At 47.1% G+C, this 10,727-nt stretch overlaps 1 pseudogene; it reads left to right on the top strand.

The window, feature by feature from the left end:
• The first annotated feature begins 770 nt into the window (after positions 1–770).
• LOC125629503 (uncharacterized) lies at positions 771–3,801 on the top strand (annotated as a pseudogene).
• Positions 3,802–10,727: the final 6,926 nt, after the last annotated feature.

Raw genomic sequence — 10,727 nt, 5'->3', positions numbered from 1 at the left:
TGCCCGGTCCTGGCTCCCCGGGGCAGTTTGCATCTTCACCTAAGATGAACCTGCTTCTGGTTTTCCGATTCGTGCTGGAGGCCCCTTCCGGTACGTGTCTATGGGAGTCAGGAAGGTTCCTTGCTGCAGGACTCCAGAAGAGGAGCCTAAGGGAATGAGGTGCCCGGATCCCAGTGGTTGATTACTGAACAGGTATGGAGGAGCATACAGTAAATGCTATTTTTCTGACATTATGCTAGGTCTCTTTAGAGCATGGGATCGCAGAAGGGTCTAAGGGCGCCCAAATCTAACTGAATATTCACTAGGATAGGGTTCCTAACTCCCTTGGACCCTATTGGAAATTCCAGCCTTTGCTGTCACATAAAAGGTTCCCCAAATGCTCCTCAGTCCTAAGAAAATGCTCTCCTGAAATTAAATGTGGCTGTGATGTTTCAAAGACGTATGTGAGAGTTAGGTGCCCAAACCCTTTGGGTTTCAATGGAATTTGGGCCCCCAAATAAAGCACTTAGGCCACTTCAGATTTCTCAGCCCCCTTGAGGAAATGAATTCATTGTGTCAAGGGAAGTAGTATCCCAGCAAGAGAGTCCCATGTGTATGTAGAGCTTACACTCTGACACGTTTTATACCCACGCTAGGAAACCAGCATGCAAATCCCTGCCCCAGGGGTTCTTGTTTAAATACAAACCCCTGATTCTAGAAGCCTTGGTCTCTATCCAGACACAGAACTGCCCTGTCCTGTCCGCTTTGGACATTTTCCACCTTCACCCATTATGAACTTGCTACTGATCTTCCTACCCACGCTGGGGCCCCCTTCCTGTGAGTGTCTGTGGGGACATTCGCTGCTGGAATTACTCAAGAGCCCGAGATTGTCAAGGGGGGGCCTAAGGGAATGAAGCTCCCGGATCCCAAAGAAGTCAGTGGCTGTTGGGAACCTAACTCCCTTCAGCTCAGGTTCAAGATGTTTTATTTTCACACGTGCTCCTCCCCCAGGGGATAAGACTCATTTATGGCTTCCCTTTCCAGGCGTCCTCTCCCAAGTACAGCCGCAGGAGGCAGAGCTGGGAGCGGTGAAGCCCGGGGAGTCCCTGAAACTCACCTGCACCATCTCTGGAGACTCGGTTTCTAGCACCAGAGCCACTTGGGACCGGGTCCGGCAGCCTGTGGGGGAAGGGCTGGAGAGTTTATGGGGCGCATCTGCCACCAACCTACTGGGTGCTCCACTGACTACGCCAGGTCTCTGCAGAGCCGAATGAGCATCGCACAGGGCACCGCCAAGAACCGGGTCTCCCTGCAGCTCCGCTCGCTGACAGCTGCGGACACCGCCACCTGTCCCTGCGCCAGAGGCAACGCTCAGGGACACACCGGCAGGCAGCCGTACGAAAAAGGGAGGTATTTTTTGAATCGTGCAGTGAGGCGCGGAGTACAGCGGGGAGACTCCGGGCGTGGTTCTGCATCTCCTTTACCCAGGCCTTGTCATTTGCAAGTTGTAATGGAAAGGGGAGATTGCGCCTCCACTCCAACTGAGTCCCTCTAGAGAGGTGGGTATGTTAATGGGAGAACAATGGGGGGATAAGGAATATAACTGCTTTCAAAACACAGTAGCAAGCAAACAAAGGGTATTCCTTCCACCTGATAACACCGATGTCAAATTCCTGTAACATAGAAAGTAAAAAATCCATGGTAACACATTTATTAAAACTATCTAGGAGACCCTGTACAATTTATAAACTCCCCTGTGGGCGTCTGATTTTTTATTACATATGTTATGATAAGAAAGAAAGAAAGAAAGAAAGAAAGAAAGAAAGAAAGAAAGAAAGAAAGAAAGAAAGAAAGAAAATGGAGATTCATTCACCTTGACTCCAATGGAGTTACCAGAGATTTACACCAGAGGTAAATGAGAGGAGAAATAACCCATTTTCTATAGTATTCATAAATGTGTAGATGAACACAATCTAAAGATAAAATGATCATTCACGGTGATAAAACCTTCGCCCTCATGATCTCCTGCTGCAATGAGTTACATCGGTAAATTGTGCGAAAGTCTGTGGAAAGTATTCCCGTGAAAGAGGAGAAAAATAGTTTGAGACAAACCCTCTCAAGGAAGATGCTGGCCTCTATAAACAGTTTTCAGCATCATGGGCCAGATTTTCAATGGTGCTGAGGAGCCTAAAAATGCAGATATGTATCTAGTATCAGTTACAAGAGAAAGTCTGGGCTACATACCTAACTCCCACTGAGTGCTACTCTGTAGGCCCCTAACTAGACATTGTGCTTGAAGTCCCACGACTCTGACGTGTATTTTCTCCTTCTGTGAGGCCGTATCCCAGGGGAAGCTTCCTCTTTTAAACGGAAACCTCCCTCTCGAACCCTTTAATTTCTCTTCACCATTGGGTGAAACCCACATGTACACCTCTGTCCCCAGTGAGTCTCTGTTTAAACACAAGGCGCTGATTCTAGATACTCCAATATTCATCCAGGAATATCTCATCAAGAACCTGGAGCCCAAGTCTTCCACAGTAACTGTGCATAAATAGAAAATCCCTACAGACTTCAATCTTCTATTAGCTATTCCTTCGTATGTGTATTGGGGAAAAGTAGGGAGAGAATCATTTTTCTCTATAACTGTGCCTTTCGCTCACAGATTTGCTCCTTCTTTACTCCCCAAAAGGTGTCCGCTCTGAAACCTAGTTGGTCTAGTCCGCGCCAGGACTCACAGAATCCTAGAAATGTAGGGCTGGAGTGGATCTCCAGAGGTCACCTGGTCCATCGCCCCCAGGCTGAGGCAGGGCCAAGTACACCCAGAGAATGGGGAAGGGAGGAGAGAACCTCACGCTGACCTGTGATGTCTCAAACCTTTCCACCACTCAGAATTATCACTCTTGGAATTGGGTCTGGTAGCCTGTTGCGAAAGGACCGCAATGGATAGAACATATGAAGTATGGGGAGAGATTCAGTTTATTTCCAGGCTTGGAAAGGCCGAACCATCATCTCTACAGACACATCCAAGAACCACTTCTCTCTGCAGCCTCTGACATGACCAGAGATGATGCCCAGACCGAGCGCTGCATATGCCCAGAGCTGCCCGGTCATTCCTATTTCTGTTGGACAATCCTATGATTCAAAATCTGTGGGTGTAGATCGGACTTGTGTGTCTCCTTTGTGTAAGGCACAGAGTGTCGTCATTTCCCGTTCAACCCCTCTCCTCTCTTATATCCGCTGAGGGAAGCCTGCATGCAAATCCCTGCCCTTGCCTGCCCTGTATAAACACAAGCTCCTGGCGGTAGAAAGCTCAGATTCTCTGGCGTTTCTGAGGGAGGCTCTATTCTCTGATAGTACAATCATGAAGCCGTTATTTGTATTCCTTCTCCTGCTGGCCGCCCCCTCGTGTGAGTATTGAGTGGGACAGATCTGCACACCACCAGGTGATGAATGGGTTGTGGGATTAATTCACACGGCTCTGTCTTTTCCACAGGGGTCCTGTCACAAGTGCAGCTGGTGGAATCAGGACCCGGGTCCGTAAAACCCTCAGAGACTCTCAGCCTCACCCACTCCATCTCAGGGGCCTCCTCGGACACCCTGGGCGGTAATTGTTGCTGGTGGAGCTGGATCCGGCAGAGTCCCGGGAAAGGGCTGGAATGGATGGGGAATATAAATCGAGGGGGAAGCACAAACTACGCCGCTTCCCTCCAGAGTCGCATCACCATCTCGGTGAACCCTTCCAAGAACCAGTTCTCCCTGCAGCTCCGCTCGCTGATAGCTGCGGACACCACCGCCTATTACTGCGCCCGAGAGACACAGTGACATGGAGCAAAGCGGGGACCCGTACAGAAAGGGGAAGCAGATTGTGAGCAGCGCAGGGAGACTGATTTAACACACTTGTCTAAGGCAACAGTGAGGTGGGGGATGAATCTACCCCTGCACTAGCCTGCTGCGGTCTAACTGTTCGTATGTATCCTCATGAACCTGATTAAGAGCTCGCCAGAATGCTCTGAGCTACTCCGGTTTCAAAGGGGACTAGACCAAAGCGTTCTAAGGAGGTGTGAATGAAAATCTCCAGGGTGCACACCAGCAATTAGGCCACAACGGGATCATGGGGTTGGACTAGATGACCTCCTGAGGTCCCTTCCAACCCTGATATTCTATGATTCTATAGCAGGATCGATTCACACCCCCACCTTACAGCGGTCCATTTGTTCGTGCAGACAAGCCAAATACGGGGTTCCCCAACTAGAACCCACACAAATTGAAAGGAAATATGCAGGGGAGGTTGGCGGAGTTGGAGGGTGAGGAATCTGGGGGAATAGTCTTGGATTTTGTGCCCAATACCATACCGTAGACTTCGGGCTTTGGAGAAGTTTCCTAGCCCCACTGGTGGGCGCACACTTGCCATCCAACTTGTGAAAAACCAACAGAACTGCCAAGGGCTTTTTCAATATATAAGTACATAGTTCAGTCGGGTCCACAAATGCTGGAACTAGGGGTGCTTCCGCACCCCCTGGCTTGAAGTTGTTTCCATCATATACAGGATTTACAGTTTGGTTCAATGGCTTTCCGCACCCCCACTATGCAAATTATTCCAGCGCCCCTGGTCCGGTGGGATTTCTAAAGGGTTTAGGAGTCTAATGGGGCTCCCAAAAGCACTGTTAAGTGTAGGACAACCGAGGCTTGGGGCCAGATTTCTGAAGGTATTTAGGCTCCCAGAGGGATTTTCAATAGCATCTAGGCACCTAATTCCCATTGAAATTAGTGAGGTTTTGGTGCCTAGATGCTATTGAAAATCCCTCTGGGAGCCTAAATACCTTCAGAAATCTGGCCCCAAGCCTCGGTTGTCCTACACTTAACAGCGAGACAACGTTCCCCAGGAAAGTTTACAATAAAGGGGAAGCAAGAATCAGCAGGAGGACCAGCATGGTGGTTTCTTGGGAAGGGAGGCAGGAAAACAAACCCAGGTCTCTTACTGAGCAGTGGGATTTTCCCACCTAATTCCCTGGGAACTGCTCCTAATGATCAAGGGGATTTTAGCTCTTTTTCCTTCTGATATATTGCAGAGGGGTCAGGTACAGGGCGTGGAGTCACTTTGGGAAGAGGGTACAATAACAGGGAACTGTTTGCACCTAAGATGCAGAAGCGGGGAGGGACCCGCCAGCATCCTCCATAAACACCCTGAGAAACAATCAAGAATTTCCAAGCAGCAAGAGCCACATTATCACTACGGGGGGACAATGGTTCTAATCTACAGCACCGCTTCAGCCAGCCCCCCTTAACAGTCTCTTTAATCGCTTATATCCTCCCTGTGATACCAGCCTGCAAATTGATGCCCCGGGGGGTTCCTGTTTAAATACCAACTCCCGATTCTAGGAGCCTCAGTCTCTCCCCAGATACTGAACTGCCTGGTCCTGCCTGCAAAAGCCATTCCTTCCAGAATCATGATCCAACTGTGGACACCAAAGGGGCTCTCGGCCTGTGGAACAAAACCTGCAGCAAGTTCATAATGAGTCAAGGTGGGAGATAGCTGCAACTCGTTCAAAAAGGGAAGTGTCTTTTCAACAATGCAGAGAAAAGCGGCTGCGTTCCCACTGGTTTCTTTGGAGAGATGTAGACTCGCTCTCCATTGCTTTGCCTCGGCAGTCATTTGAAAGTTGCAAAGGAAGGGGAAGGTTTTACTGGCTCTTGTAATCAGTGACTCCATTCCCTCTGGTTTCTTTGTGGAAATGGGGACCATAAATAGGAAGAAATTGTCCTCTTGGGAAAAAAAGCTGTCAAGGTTCCTTCTCCACTCTGAACTCTAGGGTACAGATGTGGGGACCTGCATGAAAACCTCCTAAGCTGACTTTTACCAGCTTAGGTTAAAACTTCCCCAAGGTACAAACTCTTTTACCCTTTGCCCTTGGACTTCCACTGCCACCACCAAACATTTGTCTGGGTTTATTTTTATTAGGAAAGCCTTGTTTGGAAACATCTTTCCCCAAAAAATCCTCCCAACCCTTGCACCCCAGTTCCTGGGGAAGGTTTGGTAAAAATCCTCACCAATTTGCATAGGTGACCACAGACCCAAACCCTCGGATCTTAAGAACAATGAAAAAGCCTTCAGTTTCTGAAAAGAAGGATTTTAATAGAAGTAAAACGTCAAAAAGAATCACCTCTGTAAAATCAGGATGGTAACTACCTTACAGAGCAATTAGATTCAAAACATAGAGAATCCCTCTAGGCAAAACCTTAAGTTACAAAAAGACACACAGACAGGAATATCTATTCCATTCAGCACAGCTTAATTTCTCAGCCATTTAAAGAAATCATAATCTAACGCATCTCTAGCTAGATTACTTACTAAATTCTAAGACTCCATTCCTGTTCTGTCCCTGGCAAAAGCATCACACAGACAGACACAGACCCTTTGCTTTTCTCCCTCCTCCCAGCTTTTGAAAGTATCTTGTTTCCTCATTGGTCATTTTGGTCAGGTGCCAGCGAGGTTATCCTAGCTTCTGAACTCTTTACAGGTGAAAGGATTTTTCCTCTGGCCAGGAGGGATTTTAAAGTTGTTTACCCTTCCCTTTATATTTATGACAAAAGCTAAGGAATATAACTTTATCAAAACACAAATGCCAGAAAACTAGCTCTATTCCTGCTAGCTGACCTAAATAGCTCTGCCCCTTGTAACATCACAGGTCAACAAATGCGGTAAATATATGTGTGGGAAAAATTAGGAGATTCCTCCAAAATACGAGCACCTTTATATGCGTCTGGTTTTCCTTACCTGTCTGGGGGGGGGGGGGGGGGGGGGGAGGACAGGGGAGGAAGAGCAAAAGGTGGTCTATGGAAAGCAGGAACCTGATAGTACATAGACCATTGTTCTCTCAACACAGCTTTGGGAACCAGACAATTGAAATGAAGGGGGCTGAATTTTTAGGATGCTACAGGATGAGGAAGCTTTAAAAAAAGAAGGCATGTTACCAACAAGAACAAATAGATATAAAATGGTCATCAACAAGTTTAGGCTTGAAATTAGGGGAAGGTTTCTAACCATCAAAGGAGTGAAGTTCTGCAACAGCCTTCCAAGGGGAGCAGTGAGAGCAGAAAAACCCAACTGGCTTCAAGACGGAGCTTGATAAGTTTATGGAGGGGATGGTATGAGTTTGCCTACAACGGCATGTAGCTGACCTGTGACTGCCAGCAGCAAATATCTCCAACAGCTGGTGACAGGACACTAGATGGGGAGGGCTCTGAGTTACTAGAGAGAATTCTTTTCCATGTGCATGCTCAGGGTCTAAGTGACGGCCATATTTGGGGTTGGAAAGGAATCCCCCCCCCTTCAGATTGGCAGAGATGGGGAGGGGGGGTTGTCTTCCTCTGCAGCATGAGGCACGGGTCACTTGCAGGTTTAAACTAGTGTAAATGGTGGATTCTCTGCAACGTGAAGTCTTTAAACCATGATTTTAGGACTTCAGGAACTCAGCCAGAGGTGAGGGGTCTATTACAGGAATGGGTGGGTGAGGTTCTGTGGTTTGCAATGTGCAGGAGGTCAGACTAGATAATCATGATCTTCCCTTCTGGCCTTAAAGTCTATGAGTCTGTAAGCCCTGTCCACAGTGAATACTGCTGTTAAGTGACAAGACACCACACATTGCAAACTTTGTTATTATTAGTAGTAATAACTTTTCAACAGGAGATCTCAAAGCTCCTGACAAGGAGGAGGAAGTATTATTCTCCTTTTTACAGATGGAGCAATGGAGGTACATGACAGGGAAGTGAGGGGACTTGCCCAAAGTAACGCTGCACGCCACAGGCAGAGCACACTCCTCTAGACCACCCACTGCCTCTGATCACTAACGTACCATAAGCATCATCTCTGGTGATCTATGGTATTCTGCAGGTGAGAGTAGCTGACACTAGGGGGCATGTCTGGCAATAATAATAGTATTAATGTTAATAATTAAATAATTTGATCACTCACGTTGAATCACCCTTGTGTATAGGCATCTCATAGATAGATAGATAGATAGATGGGGTGGATGGCGATAGATAGATAGATAGATAGATAGATAGATAGATAGATAGATAGATAGATAGATAGAGATGGAGGGAGAGAGATAGAGAAATGACTTATCTAGCTATTTATATGAATATATGACTTAAGGAGGCAGTCTCTTACCAAGGGAGGGTCTCTTACTACATGTCTGTGCAGTGTCTAGCAAACTGGGGCTATGCACTTGCTTTGGCTTTCTAGGAGATAATGCAATAACAGTCTGTACACGACCCATTCGCATGGCTATTAGGCATCTCATATATGAGGAGAACAGAGATAACTCATTTACCAACGCTTTGCATGGCGTGGCGTGGTATGCAAATGATTATTTTGCTTCCTTTTAGGAATAGAATATTCTCAGTATTTATTACAGCGGTCCCTGCCAAAGTCAAGCCTGTGTGATTTCCTCTGGGTCTTGGTGCCTGTTTCTATCTGGCTTCCAAGAGGGAAGATGAAACCTTTGATCCTGTCTCTCCTTCTCTTTGCTATTGCAGCATGTAAGTACCGAGGAGTGACCAGTTTTCAGAGTAGCAGCCGTGTTAGTCTGTATCCGGGCAAAAAAACAAAACAAAGCAAAACAGGAGTACTTGTGGCACCTTAGAGACTAACAAATTTGTCTCTCCTCTCTACAGCGCCCGCTGCTGTCATCTTTCTGACTGAGATTTCCCCTTGCTCTTTGCAGGTGTCCGTTCCCAGGTTAAACTACTGCAGACCGGAGCAGCCCAGGTGAAGCCCTCACAGACCCTGAGACTCACCTGCTCAGTGTCCGGATACTCTCTCACTTCTAGCGGGAATGCAGTGAGCTGGGTTCGACAGCCCCCGGGGAAAGGCCTGGAGTGGTTATCCATTGTGTATTGGGATGATGACAAGGGCTACCACGAATCCCTCAAAAACCGATTGACCATCTCCAGGGACACCTCTAAAAGCGAGGTGTATTTGGAAATGAGAGGCATGGAAGCCGGAGACAGCGGCAGCTATTACTGTGCCACAAGACACACACTGAGCCAAACCAAAGGGGAACTTGTGCAAATAACAGGCTTGCTGTGACTGTGCAGATGACAAGGCAAGATGTCGCGAGTTCTCTCTCTCTCTCTCTCTCTCTCCTCCTGTTTTATCTCTATGCAAATCTCCAAAAACTTTCTTAGGAGCCTTTGAGAATCCTAGCCCTAAACTTTACACAGAACACACCAGTAAAGATTAGCGGGCCCCTCCTAACCCCCAATTCAGACAACACGATTCACCGGGGCAAATGCTGCTCGCATTTATACAGGAATTGCCAAAGCGGATCAGAGCACGGATCCATGCATTCGAGTATTGTCTCTGCACCTGTGTCCAGAAGCTGCTTCTTCAGGGGAAGGGTCAAGTCACCCCCAGTAGGCAACTGAAGAATAACCTGGCAAGAACAAAAATTTCTTCCTCACTCCTATCAGTTAGTGGCTGCTGGGTTTTTACACGGGGAAAAAATTTAGAGTCATTCTATTGAAGTGAATACGGTTACTCCGGATTACACCAGTGTAAATCAGAGTAGATTTTTTTCCCGCAAAGGTTTTTAGGGGATTTTTTTCTGTAGCCAATGTTTGTGACATTTTGCATACATAACTATTATTTCCAAAAACCCTTTGGATCTGGTTTGCCTTTCCCCTACAGCTTTTCAAAAGGATGTAACTCCATTCCCTGCAATAGTGTTACTCGTGGTTCACACACAGAGGAATGGGAGTAGAACCAACCCCTCAAATTTCACCTTGCTCTTTCCCATCTCTGAACTCGTCAGGGTGACAAAACACCCAGTACCCTCAGACAGGAAGGAGGGTCTTTTGGTTAAAACTCTCGCCTCAGACACCCCAATGCTGTGTTCTCATCCCCCATTTCCACAGACTGCCTGGGTGGAACTTAAGGAAGGCTAGCCTCAAAGGTCCTCCTGTGACCTAAAGCTGAGATTTGCAGAGCACCCAAAAGATGTTTGAGCTCTTCTGAATATTTAGATGCTAATACCTAAACTGTATTGTTAAATCTATTAATCTAAATGTGGGTTATTGCTGATTATGTACTCTTATGTATTGTATGACTTTTAAACCAAATTTTGTATTTTTGGATAATTTTAGCCTTATTACACCCAGCTGTGCTATTTCCTTAACCTGTAGATTATATAATGTTAACATTAGCTTTAATAAAGTGTTTAATCCATATCCCCTTTCTAGGTGTCCTCTCTGAAGTAAACCTGGTTCAGTCTGGTCCTGGAACCGTGAAGGCCTCAGATTCGCTCCAGCTGATTTTGCCACCTCTGGTTTCTCCATTGCCAGTAGCGGTTGCCCCTGGATCCGACAGGCTCCTGGCAAAGGGCTGGGCTAGATCCAGCTCCATCCCCTCCCTCCAGAGCCAAATCTCCACCAGCACCGACAATTCCAGCAAGGAGCTGTACCTGCGGCTCCGCTCGCTGACAGCTGCAGACACCGCCGGCTGTTCCTGCGCCAGACGGTGACACGGTGACCCTGAGCCCAGCAGGGACCTGTACAGAAAGGGGAACCAGATATTAAATGGTGCCGCTGATAATCACATGAGGAGCCAATAAAAAACAAGCAAACACCTTATGTATTGACGATATAATTGGCTTTGAAAGAGAGAACATTTAGTCAGTCGTGCCCATCTCTGTTCAGAACGTCTTTGCAAAGATCATTTCCAGTGTCCATGGTTTCTGACCATGTCA

This window comes from Caretta caretta, chromosome 13, assembly GCF_965140235.1.
Source record: "Caretta caretta isolate rCarCar2 chromosome 13, rCarCar1.hap1, whole genome shotgun sequence".
NCBI lineage: Eukaryota > Metazoa > Chordata > Testudines > Cheloniidae > Caretta > Caretta caretta.
This window is presented reverse-complemented; position numbering and strand designations above follow the sequence as displayed.